The sequence below is a fragment of the Rhea americana genome, unplaced genomic scaffold, assembly GCF_003343005.1.
Source record: "Rhea americana isolate MKP2758 unplaced genomic scaffold, rheAme1 scaffold_41, whole genome shotgun sequence".
NCBI classification, from domain to species: domain Eukaryota; kingdom Metazoa; phylum Chordata; class Aves; order Rheiformes; family Rheidae; genus Rhea; species Rhea americana.
In genome coordinates this window covers 5,832,169-5,847,217 of record NW_028186546.1, presented here as the reverse complement: position 1 = coordinate 5,847,217, position 15,049 = coordinate 5,832,169, and the positions used below count along the sequence as shown (strand labels likewise).

The 15,049-nt window shown below is 40.3% G+C and overlaps 1 protein-coding gene across 3 annotated transcripts in view; it reads right to left on the bottom strand.

Annotated features, from left to right (window-relative positions):
• MAEA (macrophage erythroblast attacher, E3 ubiquitin ligase) overlaps positions 1-15,049 on the bottom strand; it is a 52,685-nt gene that overhangs the window by 36,589 nt on the left and 1,047 nt on the right. The gene's annotated exons all lie outside the window — the stretch shown is intronic.

Genomic DNA, 15,049 nt, shown 5'->3' with positions numbered 1-15,049 from the left:
GAAAGCTTTAGAGCTCCACAGATCAAACAGGTGTCTATGGAGGGATTATTTGAAAGCCTAAGCTTTCCTGCTTGAAAGTACATTTCTAACTCCAAGATTTGGTGCCAGACAGCACTAGGACAACTTCCTCCTCCTCCTCCCTCTTCCCCCTTGTTTTGCCTTAGTATTAATTGAAATTATTTCCCTTCACTTACTTTCATCTACTGTGCTTAATTTCTGCAAATACTCTGCTAATGAGCTTTCCACACCACTCTGAAAAGTCACTTCAAAGCTGCCAGAAGTTGCTATTGATTTGAGGTATCTCTACTTGACTACCTAATTYGAAATAGTGTTTCTCAGAACACTCTGCAACAATCAATTGAATTAGACACAAATCTGGTCAGTTTGAAAATCTTGGCCTTGATCTCTCTTCTCCTTAGTTTATCTGCACAAGAGCAAAAACACTTCCTGCTTCCCATGCGTTGTCTCTTTAGCGTGGAAATTGCTGGCACAGTTCGTGTTCATACGACATKTAGAACAACTGGACCTTCAATCTCAGCTGATATCCTTAGGTAGCATTTAGATTGTGGTTAGGTGCAAGAGGTTTTGGAACTAGTCTTATCCTTTCCTCCACCAGAAGATTTGAATATTCTGCGCAGAAGAGGCTAGAAGTATAGCTGTTTTGCTACATACTCTGAAAGCAGATAAATGTATTGCTAGACATAACTTTTAGGTGATATTTCAAGGGAAAATGACTTAAGATAAAAAAATTTATCAATTTATCAGCTGTGCAAATACTCTTTACCAAGCTTTTCTGCAGCTTGCATGGACACTTGTTTGTCACTACAGAGCTGGCAGTTTTTAGAAGAATATTTGTAAAGCATATCCAGACACAGCTTTTACACTTACTTAGAAGGACTAGATTCTACAAATGCCAGAAGTTGGAAACTGCAACTGCTCAGCTCCTTAGAGAGTGACTCATCGAGACTCTACAGCTTGATCCTTTGACTCTTTCGTATCTACACAGCATCTGAACCCCAGAGAAGAGTCAGTCTCCTAACTCCGGTTTGCTTTACCACAGAATGCTTTAAAGTTAGAGTCACTATAGCAGAAAGTTKATTTTTTTCCTCCAATAAGGTAAGTAAATGGAAGAAGTAAAGCAAAGCAGCAGAGCTTTGGAAAAAAAATGCAGTTTTGAGAAGATTCTACATTACAGTTCACCTTCATTCCCAGGTATCATAGCTTTAAAATAGCGGATATAAAACTTTCTGAATTAGGAGACAACTGCAAAATTTGCAGATCATCAGCTGCCAAAGATGTACTAGAGACCTTAAATTTTATGCCAGTAACATTCTGTGACCAAACCTGGATTACACAACTACTCCTTAAGGACACTGCTGGTTTGCAGAATGCAGCCTGGGAATCCCTATTTTAAARGGACAAGACACAGGGAAAATGGAGGAAAAAAAMAAWMAAAAAAAACACATTAAGAATTTTGAAATAAAGCTGTAAGAATTGACCCCAAAGCATTCTGAAAGAGCTCATTAGAGCTTACAAAACCACACCTCGATTGCCTCATAGCATGAACGCCCAAGAGGACAGATGCAAAGTGTTAGCGGGCAGCACACAAAGTCAGCATCAATAATCGATTCTACTGCTTGTTCATCAGCTCCCACAGCTGCAGATACGCTGTCCTGCTGAAGCATGTACTAAAGCTGGTCCAACTTGAGTCAAATTTCTTTTTATTATGTTTAAGTCATTATGATCAGAAGGCTGGAGCACCTGCCCTACGAGGAACGGCTGCGAGAGCTGGGCCTCTTCAGCCTGGGGAAGAGAAGACTGAGGGGGGATCTTATCCATGTGTACAAGTACCTGAAGGGAGGGTGTCAAGGGGACGGGGCCAAACTCTTTTCAGTTGTCCCATCTGACAGGACAAGAGGCAATGGGCAGAAATTGAAGCACAGGAAGTTCCGCCTGACCGTGAGGGGGAATTTCTTCCCTGTGAGAGTGATTGAGCACTGGCACAGGTTGCCCAGAGAGGTTGTGGAGTCTCCTTCTCTGGAGATATTCAAGGCCCGCCTAGATGCAACCCTGTCTCAACACGCTCTAGGTGACCCCGCTGAGCAGGGAGGTTGGACTAGATGATCTCCAGAGGTCCCTTCCAATCTTACTGATTGTATGATAAGTTAGAAGAACCTATGCAAGGAGAAAGAAATTACAACACAAGTTTTTCCAAGATAAAAATTCTGCTAACGAAATGCTAAGGAAAGTCCTTAGGCTAGAGACTTCTGCAAGCATGTAGCCCCGAGCACAGCTGTGTGCCAAGCACTAACCCAGAAATGGGGTAACCCGACCCARCCATTTTCATGTCAGCAATTCCTTCACTCTTGTGCTCTCCCCAAACACGCTGTTACCGCCTCTAGTTTTAGAGGCGAGACTTGGGAGCGGATCCTTCTAGGTCTAAAAGCTTGGACTGGCAGAAGGAAGGAGGCCTGCCTTTCGAGCTACAGCATGGTTGCTCAGTTGGGTGGAGGGAGAAGAAAACAAAGCTAAGAACTTGTCAGAGGCAGTTTTTAACGGTAYGCTTAAGAACTCAACTGCGTAACTAATTGCTGGGCCTTCAGCCCACCCACAATTCGCTTCCAGTCCATGAATGCAGATAAGGTAGCAGGGCAAGAATGACTTGTTTTAGCCACTATGTCCTTCATGATTTTAGAACAGGCGGTTCAAATTATGTAAGTGTAGATAATATTTCTGTTAATAAGCCATATCAAAGATGGGATCAGATTGGARTATCTTTAAACATACTGAAGTTATCCAACAAAAATTTCTATCAAAACGTCATTTGCTAAATGAAACTCTTGATTTTTCTRAATACATATTAAAACTAGAAAGAAAAATTAAGTATTAAATATTCGTATATATTGTATCTTGATAGTCAGCAAATTCTATTACATTTAACAAAGCATATTTAGTCCCAAAGTGCTTATTAAYAGTCTGTTTAAGAAAACCCAGTATTTAAAGAAATAAGATCATGAAGTTAAAACACAGTAGTGCACAATGCACAGTGTTCTTTGTTTTCACATTCACTATCCAGCACTTTAATGATATTCTTTTTCTTCCCCTTAAAATTTTCTAATACATCTAGAAACATATATTTAGTACTCTGTCCATGAATCAGAGAAGGAGAAACAGACTGTCCATAAATATTCTCATCTCAGCCTAAGCTCTCCTCTACAGGCTCAGAARCAGGCTTTTAAAAGATGTTACAGGAAGTTATCATCCAGTGTTTAACAATACAGGAAGGAAGAACAAAATGCAAAATATTTTCCCCCTCACAGAAGTTTCTTAGTTATAACAAAGCTTGAAAAACTTCCATCGCCTCAACGGTATTTATGTTGGTGGCAGTCAAATAACCAGACTGGACTTCTTATGCTGGCTTTAGCATCTTGAATTCCACTAAGCAGCCCAATGGAATCCCGAGAACGTTGCAGTGTTTCAGCCTTAGCGCCCGCCCCACAGCTCGCTCTACAGTCACTTCTCATTCATTAATCATTTTGGTTTCTGAACACAATAAAGACATATTCCAAAGCAGAGAATGCTGCAACAGTGCAAGAACATGATAACAAAATAAAGATTAGCTGTAACAAGATCTTCTTAGCAGAAATGAAGTTAGTCATCCAGCCACGATGGGGAAAAGTATTCAGAGTCACAGCTGGTTGGCTGGAAATCCAGCACTAACACTCAACCATCAGGGCCAATGTATTCATCCATTTTACTCAACTGCAGTTCAAACTAGCAAGTAACCAATGACAAGGGCTTTATAGACTCATCAGCAGCATAAGGAAGGTGAATAAATACTATCTACAAAATTGAGCAGGTGACCTAGCAACAAAGGACAACACASACTTAGTTGATACTAAATGCTGCCTTTGCCTTTACTGGCAAGGTCTGCTCCTAAGCCTCCCAGGACCYTGTGCCAAGCAACTGAGTCTGGGGAACTGACTCCGATACTATTCACAGTGGTAGTCTAACTTAACTCTCAGCTGAAGCATATGCAAGCCCATCCTGGAGATACAAGCTAGAGATGCATAAATTCATGGGACCAGAATGGAGGAAGCTGACTGATGGTACTGCAAGGCTGCTACTACCTTTAGAAGGTCATGGTGATAGAGGAAAGTCCACAATGACTGGAACARGCAAGTGTCATGCCTCTTTCAAGAAGTCAAGCCGGAGAATCAAGGAAACTACAGGCCGGTCAGCCTCATCTCAGTTCCTGGGAAAATTACGGAACAAATTTTGATGGAAGCCATTTCCAAGCTCACAAAGGTGACCGGAAACAATCAGCATAGGCTTACCATGAGCAAATCAGCCCAGACACCCTGCTTGCTTTCTGTGATGAAATGACTACTTCTGAAAGAGAGGAGAGCACTGGTACTCTTTTGTGTTAAGTTCAGCAAGGTTTATGACACAGTCTCCCTCATATCCTTGGAGCCAGACTGGGTAGACATGGACTGGATAGGCAGAATACAATATGGGTGAAGAAGAGACTGAAAAGCCAGGCTCAAGGAATAATGGTTAGTGGTTTAAAATCCAACTGGTGGCCAGTTACAAGTACTGTCTGACTTCTGAGGAATGCTACCAGTTTCAATATCAACTTCTTCATCAACAAGCTGCAAAATGGGACRGAACATAGAATCAGTAAGTTCACAGAGGACAAGAAACTAGGGGAGTGCTTAGTATGCTGGACAGCTGAGCTACTATTAGGAGAGCTGACAAGCTGGGGAAATAAGCCAACATGAACTTCAGAAATTCACTTGAGTAAAAAAACAGAGCCCTGCACCTGGCACRGAACAACCCATCCATCAGTACAAGCTGGGGACTGACTTGCTGCAGGGCAGCTCTGCAGAGAAGGATGTAGAGGTCCTTAGGGAGAACAGGTTGGACAGAAGTCAGCAACAAGCTCTTGTGGCAATGAATGTTAACCTCTGAATGAACAATAACTCTGATAAACATTACATTTCTCCTGTACCAGGCTGCATTAGCAAGAGTGAAGTCAACAGGCTGACCAAAGTGATTATTTCCTCTGCTCAGCACTCATGCAGACCCACCTGCAATATAGAGTCTAGTTTTCAGACACCCTCTCCCCCCGCTTCAGTACAGGGGGAACGTTAAGCTAAAGTGTCCAAAGRAGGCCCAACAGGGATGGTTAGGAGGCTGGAAGCCATATCCAAGGAGAGACCAAGAGAAAATTTCATCTGGAGATGAGAAGGAAAGGGCACAACCTGATAGTAGTCTCCTGCTACTTAAATGGGAGGATCATAGGGAAGCTCAAGCCAGACTCTTCTCAGTTACAGATCTAAAAGGAAGAAGGCAGCATTCACAGCTGGCAGCAAAGAAAAAATCCAACTGGACATCAAAAGATTTTCACCAGGAGAGCAGGTAAGCACTGAAACAGCAGCCTATAAAGGTAGTGGAACCTCCATCCTTGGAGACTTTCAGAACCAGGCAGGACCCTGACCAATCTAACTTTACTTTGAAATTAGTCCAGCTTTGAGCAGGAACCTGGACTACACAGAGGTCCTCTCCAATCTTTTTTTGTTTTTTTAATTTATCTAGAAATTGACTGGATCACAGCTCTTCACAGTCACTCCAAACGCCAAAATCATCTCCATATGAATCTGTAAATAGCCATACTAGGCAAGATTCAAAGGCCTTCTAGGTTACCTCCTTYTGATGGCATCCAGAAAGGAGATGGCACTTCAAGCGTAAGAACAAGGCAAGAACATCAGGCTACTACTCTCAAATAGTCTCCTGGTCTCTGTCACGGACTTCCACTGTCACGAGCCAGYGCTGGTGGGGTCTTCAGAGTAGAAAAACCAGAGGCTACTTCACTTCCATAAACTCTGCGTGTTGTTGTTGACCTGTTGAGTTTCAGCATCCACAACATCCCGTGGTGAAGCATTTCACAGCCTCAGGCTGTACAGAAATGGGGTGTAAAGTAACTTCTTCATTTTTGACTTGTCATCCGCTAGCTGCATTTGATATCCTTTTGTCATTATCTTGCAAGGAAAAGGGAACTTTTGCTCTCTCCACTCCTCTCACATTGTCTCTTTCAAGGTTGAAAAAGCTCTAAAGCATTCCTTGAAGACATTAAATCATCCTTCTTGCCCTTCTATGAAGATTTTCCAGTGCTACTATATCCTTTTTTCAAGTTAATGGATGGGAAAAAACCAAGAATAAGTTGTACTATTCAAACAAATGACAAACCACAAAGTTTTACAKCTGCATAACGAGGCTCTCCATTTTTCCCCTTTCCCATTTTTTTTTGTGACAACCTTGTTCCTATTAGATCGATTGTTCCTAGAAAACATTCACTATAATGACCCCAGACCTCACTGAGTGAAAAAAAAAAAAAAACAAAAAAAACTTTTCAGTCAGTTATTTCATATACAAGGTTAGGATGGTTTTCTCTTCCATCACACTTAATAACTATATTACATTACATTTATCTATACTAAATTTTACCTACTCCTTAAGACTCTCATGGCTTTTCCACAATGCTTCACWTTTGGGTCTTGTTCTTGTTTGTAACACCTTGATTACTTTATTATCAAACAAACAGTATCACCTCAGTATTCATCCTCTCTTTCAGTTTGTTTTAAAAGGTGAACAYCAACAGTACTGGCAGAGACTCCAGCACAACCCTAACAGTAACCTCCTTCCATTACAGACACTGGCTACTAATTCTTAGTGTTTGTTGCCTACCTTTTAGTCAGCTCCCTAGCTACATAAGGATTACCTTTTAAGAGTTCCTTGGAGTTCCTAGTAAGGGAYGGTTTCAAAAAGCATTCAGTAATATAAGACGACCATTATTGCAATGTCCCCTTTTCARAGGCTTATTTGTTCAAGGTAGTGCAATATGTTTGCCTGGGACGACTGTCATTTACACTAGTCATCAACTATTGTATGTTATTCCGTATTTACGTAGGCAGGACAGTACSTCTGCATCAATATGCTGTTCCCTGGAAGGGGATATAAATGAAATCTGCACTAAGCACTCCACTAGAACTTTACTCAAGAAAATAGGAACACTGAAACAAAGTCTTCTATTTTGTCCTCCTTTTACGGTTATTCCAAAAAAACCTGAGAAGCACTCCAAAAAAACCACAATTCTTCTTGCTGCTGGTAAGTATGTGGAGGACTGGACACAGGAGAAACAGATTTTCTTCAAGATAAGTAAGTTATTTACAAGCAAATATTGCAATCCTCATTCCTACTTCTTTGGAGTTTAAAACGTTATGCCAAAGATACATTAATGTAACGCTACTCCATGAAACTTCAAGTATGAGCCTGATGTAGCCAACRAACTTTCCTCACTGGTACACAATAAAACTGAAAGAATAAACTGCAAATGTTTCTTTCATAATGAGTATTTTGTGGCAAAAAAAAAGCACGCCTGAGCAAAGACAAGCCCAAATACAGCCCTGTCATCCACCTGCAAGAAGCCTACACTAGTCCTTCAGCACGCCAGTTCTCAGACTGCTCTGGGGTCACGTCATACAACATACCCTRTATTCCCTCCTCGCCTAGGCAGCATCAAGCCTAAAGGACTGCAAATAAAAGAGAAATCAAAGACCACCAAGCATCAACCACTCYACCAGGCCAGAACATTAAAGTAGTTTCTACTCAACAGTGACTTTGCATGTAGGGGAAAGCAATATGAAAGTAAGTACAATTTGTGCTATCATTCAGTTGTTAGACATTACAGAAGAGTGGTGCTTCAGAAAAAGGTCACAATTGGAACGAAGAATTATTTGGTACTTCTGCAAATGAAAGTAGGATCCATTAATCTTTCCCCAGCCTCCTGTTAGCAGGAATTTTCAAAGATTATTTTCTAAAAGCTGTGATTTTGGCAGAGTATCAGCACAGGCAGAATAAAAATATCTTTTGCATAGGTTTGCAATTCCATAAAAGAACATCTGATTTCCCCTATCTTTAGACAAAGTTAACCATGTCTAAGTCTATGGTACTACTATTCACCAGTATCAGTAAAGTTAAGACACAGTTACATCTGCATGAATCCTCCGTCTTTAACATTACAGTCCTAAATCTAGCTGATAAAACCCCTTGCCATATAAAATGTACAGTAGTTTAAACACAAATATTTACATCGTGTATTTTTTTTCAAATGATCCCAATAATGGGTATAAGAGTATTTGAAATGGATATTTTTAAAATGTTGAGCCATGTGAAGTCAGATAATCAACGGGAAGGAAAAAGAAGAAGGAAGACTTAAGAAAAATAGGAGTCCTACCAGATTAGGTGGGTGTAACCATTACAGAGCTATGCTCTCCTTCCAAGGGCCAGGGGAAAAAAAAAAGGCCTCCTCTTCTCAATTGTGTTAGCTTATAACATCTAAAAAGCACCAGAAATTTGCATAAATTTACAGGTTTCCAAGTTAAACCAATYATGAAGAGGTGTAAGTGAGCTTTTTTCCACCTTTTTTCCACATACTATACATGCTACTCTTCTACAAAATTTTAAGCTTGGCCATAGAGAGGTAGGGAAAGATAAAGTGAGAGGTGCAGTGATGAAACTCTTCTCAGAAAAAAAACAGAAGTGAAGACAACTTAACCCTGTGCTATAYAAGGGGAAACTGAAAGTTTGAGAAACTTAATAAATAAGCGTCTCCTAAATAATTTGAAAACAAAAAGAGCAAGTTAAAAAAAATGGTAAACTCAAAGAAACACCTTTGAACACTGAGCTGTTTCCTTTAGACCAGATTAGGTCATCATGCTCTCCTCCATTAGGGTAATAGAAGAATAAGGAACAAATCTTACACAGAATGTCATTTGATAAAGGCTACAATAAATTATTGCAAATTTTCCCTCAAGTCAACAGCAATTAAAGCACTTCTAAGCAGAATTATTGAAATTCTTAAAGTTTGTATTCTTTGTTTCTTCATTTGTAATTCCTGGATTATTTCCGAGTTCAGCTGGTATCATGAGTCACTGAACTCATCTAGAAATGTCAACTTCATCATCAGCTCTTCGCAGAATGAATTCCAATTTGCAACTCCCTTTAAATAATATTTTTGCTAGTTTTAGGCAAAATTGGAAAAAAAAGAAAAGAAAGTTAAGAGAAAGGAGAAGTAGTGTATTTCAGAAATGAGACTTACAATAATGACCAGACCTACATTTAATTAGGTAGAAACATGAATATAAGCTCTCAAAGAGTTTATTCACAAATCAAAATATACAAAGTAATTTCTTAAGCCTCCATGCAATTGTAGATCTTTTGGGTTTTAATTATGAAATATGAGTGCTTTTAAAAACACTTTGCATGTTTCTAAAACGTGAAGCCTAACATTAATCCTTAGGTACAAACACAGCAGTTCTAAAATATGCAACGCTCTACTCCTGAAATTGTAGAGCAACTGTATTTAAGAAGAAAATATCATTATAATACTGAAAACTGCTACTTTAACACAGGAGAGAATTAGCAATGAATATTTTTCAACTGTCCATCTGCTATCTAAACTGTTTACTCAAGAGATGCAATTATAATCCTTCAAGATACTATCCTTTGATTCAAACTGCTAGTAACACGACAACACACTGATATACATTAGGAACTTCTGCACGAGGTTTTCGGCAGCAAAATTCATCAAGTGTTTTGCAAAAGCCATCCTACGCTTACATAGCACCGTCGCGTATCCTTACGCAGCCAAGCTGACAGCCGTTTCAGAGCTCTGCCTCGAGCCCCGCGATGGGCCTCAGAGACCCGCCGTTTCCATCACGCTCGCCTCGAGCTGCATCTTGGACTCTGTCTTTGAAAGAACTTTCCTTGCTTTTCTCCTTTCAGTAGAAATATTTGAGTACAGCAAAAAAGCGAGGCATTCCTCTCCGTGCAGAGGGTCAGTTCAGTTGCTAAGCTAAGGTCACACAGCAGTTTGGTGCCCAGAGCAAGTCCCCTTGCTTGCCCAGACCCTTCTTTCTTCTCCAAATATTTGTTCAATTTGATCACAGGATCACCTTTTTAAAATGAAAGGGGGCATCTTCTTATGTGTTTAGACAGTCCAGATACTATGATATGGCTGGAACATTTAGGCTACAGAACCCATTTCCAGATTGCTCCTAAAAATAACCTATTCCAGTTGAAATAACAGAATTTCAAACAATTTAGTATTATGGGTTTGGCAGTCATATACTAGAAAATATGAACGATCACAGTTCTACTTGATATATTAACTCAATTACTTCAGTTCTTACTGCAGCTCATAACATCTTTTGCAACTAAATTTTACCCCRGATCATTCTCAAAAATAAAGCCAAGGTGAATCAAGTAGTACAATGTGAAGTAGTTAGGATTACTCGTATCATAATGTCATGCACTTCTCCTGACAATAAAACTTTGCTTTAYTTAAATAAGCTATAAAGTATGTCCGACTGAATTATGTAATCCTCAGTATAACCTATTTCYCAGTCTAGCTAACCAAATGCATCTATAGAGTGTATCTTCAGGCTGTAAACTACCAGTCGCCAACCACATAATGAACACAATTTCTTAAGTCTACAAACACCGATGGACTTGATCAGCACGCCCTGTTAGGAAATACACGTCTGCCAAAATAATTTCTCTCTAAGTTTAGAGGCCCAAAGCTGCAGGACCATGCTGGTTAGTGTATYAACTACTATATTAAAAACTGTAGGAAAGAGATTTAGAAAGTTGAGAGAGAAGAAAAACTGATAGTGGGTGGTCCATAACATCCAAGCAGTTATCTTACCACAGGAAGTTGTGAACATCTTCAACCTACTAAGATAGTTTCAAGCATTTGCTAGATAATCTTTACTTCTACTGTTTAGCTCATGAAAAAAAAAAACCACTGCAAATAGTCAAAGTTTCAGAGGTGTTCTGGTTTTACAGTTAAAGACCCCAGCATACTAGCTACCATAACGATGTATTATTTCTGTATTACAAGACTTACACAAACCAAACCAAGAAGATCACAGGGCACTGTCCTATGAACTGYGAATCAAGTATGCTGCAACTGTGAAATACAGTAACAAATTAGTACTGATGTTGAAGATCCTAACAGGTGCTCTTCTATAAAATGCTTGTAAATATTTTTCAGGTATTTTCCTACAGGGACAATATTGTACTGATAAACAAGCAGCATCTCCAGCTTATGCCAGCGTTACTACTTACTGGCTTTTATTGGGTTTTCTTCTTTTATTAATCACTGGGAAATGTATTTTAGTGGAACAGGGGCACGGGGAAATGAGACTAATTCCCACTGGATCCAACACCTACTTTAGTTGCTTTCTAAAGTCAACACGATATCAGAATTTTCTTTGAACGCAGTGGCACACAAGGCCAGCTGCAGAAGACCTGCAGTACAAAAGAAGTCACACTTGTTTGGTGACATGGACTCACGATTTATCAGACAGGAAGTCCCTTACTCTGCAATGTATTAATTGTACTTTAAATGTTCATAGCAACAACAAAAGAGTCAGAATACCGGTTCTGAAGATGGGTCTAGTGAGAYACAGGACTGTTCACTTGGAGCTAGCACAGAGTTGACTTACTAATTCAATATTCTGCTTGAGAAGCATTTTACAAATCAGGTAGYGATCCTTGAGGTGTCATCTATGTTGCTGCATGCTGATACACCAGAAGTGTGTTGGAGTTCTGCTAGTGCTGTCCTCCTCACATTCGGTCTGAACCAGATCCATCGAACAGCTTTTGCTGATATTATTGTCAAAGTTTTGATGACAGAAATACGATAGGCCATCAGCGCTACTTTTTGTTGAAGTACAAAACTATGGTTAAAAAAAAAGAACTTACATTCAAGCTTATAAAGGAAAAAAAGCATGAATACATCATTTTGCTCATTAAACAAGCAAAAATAAATCTTGTGCCTTTTCTGATTTGATGCAAAAAGAAGCTGGCCTGAACTGTTTAACATCTTYRTTAATGACCTAGATGATAGAACAGAATACACCCTCAGCAGGCCTGCAAATGATACAGAATTGGGAGTCCTACGCCAGATGGTTGTGCTGCTGTTCAGAGGGACCTCAACAGTCTRGGGAAGTGGGCAAATGGGAACATCATTATGTCCAACAACAGGAAATGTAAAGTCCTGCACCTGGAGAGGAATACACCCAGGCACCAGTATGTGCCAGGAGCTGACCAGCTGGAAAGCAGCCTGGTAGAAACAGGCCCGAGAGTCCTAGAGGACAAACAACATGAGCCAGTAATGGGCTTGGTGACAAAAAAGGCCAACAGCAGCCAGGGCTGCATTAGGAYGAGCACTGCCAGCAAGTAGCACTGGCAAAACCAYATCTAGAGTGCTGTGTCCAGTTCTGGGCTCCCCAGTACAAGACACAGGCATACTGCAACTAGTCCAGTGAAYGGCCACAAAGACAGTTAGGGGACTGGAGCATCTGACATAGCAGAAAAGGCTGAGAGCGCCAGGGCTGTTTAGCCTAGGAAAAAGAGATGGCTCGGAGGAGTCTTATCAATGTGTGTAAATACCTGATAAGAGGTAGTAAAGAAAACAGAGCAGACTTCTCAGTGGCCTGCAATGAAAAGGCAAGAGGCAATAGGCACAAATTGAAATACAAGAAATTACATTTAAACATAATAAAACCCCTTTTCACTGTAAGGGTGATCAAGCGCTGAACATATTGCCCAGAAAAGTTTTGGYGTCTCCATCCTTACAGATATTCAAAACCAGAGCAGACAGGGCAAGGTCCTGAGCAACCTGCTCTACGCGACCCTGCTCGGAGCAAGGGGCTTGAACTGGATCTCAGAGGTCCCTTCCGACTTTAGCTATTCTGTGAAGTCAGGTCAGAACTAACGTACATTTTAGCTATTCCTATCTGTTCCACTCTGTAACAATCAGGTAAATACACTTCCAGCAGAAATTCATATTGCTTTAAGCCTGTTGCCAGTATTTTTTTTCTTCCCACARCTGCCAATCCTAGAATCAGTAAGGTTGGAAGGGATCTCTGGAGATCATCTAGTCCAGCCTCCCACAGAAGCCAACCAACAGCTCTGAGAAGATGCTTAAGTATCTTGTGCTACTATAGCTTTCCTTTAGATCAGCTGCTTTTTAAAGCAACTCAGCCCAGCTAACCAAAAACTGTTACCAATGAACAGCCCAGATAAGGGTATTTTGAGAAGTGGCCACCCCTGCTTCCAGGTATTCCCTCTTTCAGTTTTGGGGTTTTACTCCATTCAGTTTGCTAGTACAGTTTAACAATTATTTATACTTCTAAAGATACAGACAAATTATCTAGTTTTCTGTCATCATTTCTTTATTAGTGCTTCAGCAAAGGACTGTGACAACAATGTTAGCATTCATTAATTTTTAAGTCGCAGACTTCCACGTTACATGCTTTCAAATGAGACTGGTGTAATTTCTATCAGTAGGCTTTTTTCCCACAGCACGTTGGAAGAAGAATAGCTGGTAACCTTCTTGTCCTTGACCAAGAGGTAAAGGGGTGGGGGGGGGGGGAGAAAGAGGAGAGAGAGGAAAACAGGACAACAAAATATTCAAGAATTATTGTGTACACTTATATAGCTTCCCTAGATTCAGSTAAACAAGGTAATTCACTTTTCCTGAGCTGAACTACTGAAGAACGACTGAAGAACTTCCACTTCTGAAGTGACCACAATTCAGCTATGGAAAAGGGATTTCCCTTTGCAGTTTTAAGCACTCTTTCACATGGAAGGCACTCTGGAACACACTGTAAATGCAGAGCTATTACACAACTATTATCTAGTTATGCTGGCATGAGGAAGTTAGAGGGAGGAAACAGGAAGGATATAAATACAAGTCTAAAATCTTTTATATTTTACTCCTATCAGGGAAAAATACCAGTGTCCAAAGCTCTAAGAAGATATCTGAACAGTCACACTGGTAGCCATTCCAAAAGAAAAAAATAAAAAGTGTGCTATGTATTATTAACTTCACACAAAGYGTTTGACTAAACTGGAAACAAAAATTCAGAGGCTCAGCCCCAGAAAAACTTTTAGGCACTTGCCTCTTACAGAACAAAGTGAGATTTGATATCAACATACTTTTGTGGACTTTAGCCCTAACACGCATTTCCCCCTGCTGCCTTTTCACCTTCACTACTAAAATGTTTTGATATATGACCCACAGTTAGGAACATTTAAGAGGCTACATTCAAAAGATTTGTGCAGATATTGCTCAGCCAAGTTTTTTCARCAAAGAAAAAAATAAGATGCCATTAAAGACTACAGGAACAACCTAGAAGTTGAATGAATGTTCAAGTATCAATAAACATCACTTTTTCTAGGAAACTGGTTAGAGAGTTTCAGTAAAAAAGGGTGAAACATCCTTGTACTATTTGAATGTTTAATCTCCCAGCAGTACAAACAATATTCCATTCTCTTATGTATGTTTTGGTTAAGACTTTTGAGGGAAGAGCACTTGAGAAATATTATAAGAATATGTCCAAAATAATCTCTACCTTTTAAATGGCTGGCACCTTGACAACTCATCTGAAGTCACAACCAACAAAACAAAAACTCACTGATCCTCACTGCCAGTAATTTTCCAGGAACCATCGGTAACAAGCGAAGCTGCCACTTGCACACATCTAAAACGCAGCCTTAAAACGATCGTCTTGCCATTAAATGCCTTCACATTGTTCTGGCTGTGGAAGTACTAGAGCATTCTTTAGAGCTATTATAAAATTTAGGCTTGATATTGTTAGCTTTAAAGCACTTGGAGGCGACAAAAAGACGCCTTCATGTGTAAAATCGGAATCAAGATTTTGTCCTCTCCCTGCTTCTTGGAACTAGGTAGAATGAGGCCGAGAGGGCGGAGGATGGGGACGTGCGCAGGGAGCACACGGCTAGAAACCCCGCAAAGCAAGCGCGGGAGAAGCACACGACACCGCCTGCGGGGGGAAGCGCAGCGTGAGCCCAGCATTAAAGGGGAAAAAAAGGAAAAAGTTCGCGTTGCACGAGCACCCTGCACACGCGAGCAGACCTCGCCGCGCTGACACAAAGGATGCTCGAGCAACTAGTT